Source organism: Cylas formicarius, unplaced genomic scaffold (assembly GCF_029955315.1).
Source record: "Cylas formicarius isolate icCylForm1 unplaced genomic scaffold, icCylForm1.1 PGA_scaffold_9__14_contigs__length_23061073, whole genome shotgun sequence".
Taxonomy (NCBI): Eukaryota; Metazoa; Arthropoda; class Insecta; order Coleoptera; family Brentidae; genus Cylas; species Cylas formicarius.
Genome location: NW_026844365.1, coordinates 6,678,534 through 6,682,668, shown reverse-complemented (window position 1 = coordinate 6,682,668; position 4,135 = coordinate 6,678,534). Strand labels below are relative to the sequence as shown.

The window sequence follows — 4,135 nt, the reverse complement described above, 5'->3', positions numbered from 1 at the left end:
GTCGAAAAATATGTATACGTAATCTGCTCGATATCGCCCCTAACATGGAACATTCTGTCACAGTTTAGGTAATTCCCTTGGATGTTGCGTACGTGTATTTTTTTAATATTTAAGAATAAGTTCACTCTATATAATCGATTGAAACATTTACCCCCATAGAAGCTCGCATTTTGCATAACTGACTTGCGTCACGGGAAAAATCAATTCCCTTTCAACGTGTTAAAAGCGTGACAAAATTCAACCCGGTCTGAGCGGATCACGTGCCTGAATTTGACGTGTAAAGTGGGCACACACGTTTCAACAACAAAAGAAGAAAACGGTTCATTAAAAATGCGATCGGTGTATTATTTACACCTACGGTAGAGTATCGTCGTCCTTGGAGCATCGGCCCGCTGAATATAAACTAGTTTGTTAGGTAATTCAAGTTCTTTTCATTGCGTAACAGTTTTTTTTTGCAGATATTGGTTTGTGGTTTGTTTCTAAAGTTTTAGAATCCTTCGAATCACCCCCCACCTCCTTTAACACAAAATGTACATGTGCGGCAGAAAGAGAAAGCAAGACAAATGTGGAAAAGATATAAGAAAGCTGAAGGTTATTCAGTATTTTCGAAACTCAGTAAAATAATTGGTTATAAAGAATACGTTGTAGAAACCGAAGAAAATCGGAAAACGGATACAATTTTTATTCGTTTCTTAATAATAAAAAAAAATGGAAAATTCTATTGAAAAAATATTGGATCATAAAAGGGCCCAGGGCCGCACCATATGCCTGTAAAAATTGCCCCCTTTTGTCGAAACCTCTTAATAAATGTCTAGGTCAACGGACGTTTCAAAAAAGCTGGTAAGTGGCCCACATCGTCCCTATTTTTAAATTTGGTGATTCTACAGACGCCGCTAATTATCGTCTCTATTATGTCACTTTGCCGAGGTTTTTAATGCTGCAATTTATTCATGGTTGTTTTCTCTAGTAAAAAATGACAATGACAGTTCTTACAAACGCGATACCGTTCATCCATGACACCAATTTTTCCATGCGTAATGGTTTGGAGACGTGGGCCGTGTGCACCGATTTTCCCAAGGCAACATGCAACTTTGATGATAAAACCGGAAATTTCGGTGTGCATGGCGACCTTTTCCAACTATTGCAAAGCTATATTACAGAAAGAACTCTGCAAGTGTTACCTCGGGTGTCCCCCAGAGATCTCGTCTGGGCTCTTTACTTTTTAATATTTTATCTTTTCGATATTGGCTTTTGTTTTCGGATTGTATTTATGCTTCTTTTTTTAAGTAAAAAAAGAGATTAAAGCTCCAGAGCAATCTTCTTAGAACTAGTGATTATTGTAGAAACCACAGATTATTCTTAATATCATACATACATATCATATCAAACCATGATAAGGTCTGTACTAGAGTACTCATCCACAGTTTGATTCCAATTTATAGTTCAAAAAAAACTTTTTAACCACTTCAACTTTGGATACGAAGAAAACTTAAAATGTTATGATTTGAAGTCGCTTGAAACTCGAAGAAACTGTTTTGATGTTGCTTTTCTTTACAAAGTTGTAAATGAGTTGTCCTTAAGTTCTCGTTGCGCCTCCGCATCCAACAAAAATTATTTTTATTTTGAGGCATCATATTCACCTTCTTTACTGATGCAAATGTAATTGTAACAATTTACCAACTTAACCAGCAATACCTACTTGCATTCAATTTCTGTTTTACAACTTTTTTCTCATAAAAAGTACGAAATGGGTTTAAAAAATGGTGTGACATTAAAAAAATGAATTTGGAATCGGCATATACTGGAAAAAAGGCGCAATAAAAAATTTATAAATGAAAAACTAGAATCGAAGACAGTATACAACAGGGAAAAGGAAACAACTCAGTTACATTTTGAAAATACGTGGGAATCATCTTATTTTATTTTTATTTACTAAACTAAACTAAATATATTTGGAGCTTTTTTAATATTACCATAAATTCCAAAAATTAAGTCTTTGGTTGTTGTTGGTTATCTGCATACTGATACATACATAAATAAATAAATATTGTTTAGTATCTTTCCTAAAAAAACGACAAATAATTAAATTCTAAGCAAAATACGGACCTGTTCGGCCATATTTCATTCTTACAGCTTGCCCGGGTCTTTCTTTAATTCGTATCAGTTAGTCACTTTCTTATATCTATGAACAGACTTTACTCTGGCATGAAGCGGGATGAAGGGTACAAAATACTTACCCTTTCATCGACCGCCCGGGCTAAGTATAAATAAAAGTGAGTGTAAAGCAACCAAGAATAATAATAATAATAATAATAATAATAATAATAATAATAATAATAATAACAATATTTCTTTGTTTAAAGTATATGTGCACACATTAAATAGTGTCAAAAGCACAATATTTAGAATTTTCTTATCTTCCTTATCTATGTTATACTAATTCCCAAGTCCAAACTCTTAAGCTTAAATAACATTTTCTTCGTTCCTTACGTGTCTTATAGGCACTGGGTTAGGATGAACTCGTCCAGTTTCGCCCAAACATTTACTTAAATACCAATCTACTTAAATGTTTTCTATTGTTGTAATTTTCTGCGTAATGATGACACTGGGAAAACACAAGCATGCTTCGCTTGAATAATACATTTTTTTAAAAAATCAAAAGTTAAATAAAAAAATAAATTTTTATAAGCAGGAAACAACGACATGAAAGATGCATATAGCGTTTTGTCTTTAACAGTATTTAAAAACAGATTAGGATATCATTACAACTTTGTAATATTGTCTATGGTATTGTAAATGAACTGACATAAACTAAGAGAAACAACGAACTTTCATTTCAATACCAACTCTCTCCATTCTACGCTTACCAAAATTCAACTTCTTTTTAGTATTAAATTGTGTTGGATTCCCACGTGGATTATCAAAAAGCACTGTCAGATTTAAAACATTTATTCACTTGTTGAGAAAGGAACATACGCGTATGTGACTAATCTACGCCATTAAAATATAACATCGAAGTTGCGTGTCTTATGCCGTTTCTAGTAATGGTTATTTGATTTTTACTTTTGACCCTTTTTGTAGTATCTTTAACGAAAACAGGAAGGAAAACAAAGTAATAATTTTACATAAAAATGACAGGTTCAAACCGTTAAGATTTCAGGTTAAAACAATTAACATCCAAGAAATTTTAAAATGGATAATCGTTAATTTGACAACGCAAGAGAATTAATTGTTGGCTAATATAGAGGGCATAATAATTATATTATTCAAATATTAGATTAGGATAGAGATATTGAAATGCGGTTTCTACTGCTTTGTTTGGTTTTGGTTGGTTAGTTTTGGTTAGTTTTGGTTAGCCATTTTGTGGTTGAACCACCTGCCACCATTTTTCTTTTATATACAGAGTAAAAAGCATCGGACAAAAAACATTTCAATTTGTATCAGCTTTAAAACAGCATACTCTAAGTATCGATAATTTAAGAAAATTGTGTATCAAACCGCTACGTCCTCTGGTGATCATTTCAGAAAAAAAATTAAAGCGTTTATACTTTTTTTCAATTTTTTAGGAACATCCTTTTCCTGTTTTAAACCTTTGTTTCTAAGCTTCTGCCAAAATATTATATTTTTGTCATCTATGGAGCATATTAGTCATTTTTTTTTAAATTATCCCCCCTTACGATCTGCCCCATAATATCGATCACTAACTTAAACAAAAGAAAGAACGAACTTTCATTTTAATAACAACCCGTAGTGCCTAAATGCTTATCAAAATTCACCTTCTTTTAAGTTTTAAATTCCTTTATTCATATTTTAGGTTAGGATAAAGAAATTGAGATGCGGTTTTCAGTGGGTTGTTGGGCTTTTATTTGACTATCTAATGACGTTTTTTCAGATTTTTTTTTGCTATTACTTCAAAAAACACCCATACCGCACCTGATTACCCTTATTGAAAAACCTGGTATATAATAATCATAATGAACAGAGTGCTTAGAAATATTTAGAAGTTTTAAAGCTTTGCAAAATTTTATATTTTCGTCGTCTATGGAGTGTATCAACCATTATTTTTTTTACAAATTATCCCTCCCTTACGATCTGCCCCTTAACATCGATAACTTCGACAAATGTAGGCTTAAGC

General features: G+C 32.4%; 1 long non-coding RNA gene across 1 annotated transcript; it reads left to right on the top strand.

The window, feature by feature from the left end:
- Positions 1-224: 224 nt before the first annotated feature.
- LOC132707257 (uncharacterized) lies at positions 225-2,239 on the top strand. The gene is made up of 3 exons (XR_009619724.1): positions 225-406; positions 459-591; positions 649-2,239. It is a non-coding gene; the product is annotated as an uncharacterized LOC132707257 (long non-coding RNA).
- Positions 2,240-4,135: the final 1,896 nt, after the last annotated feature.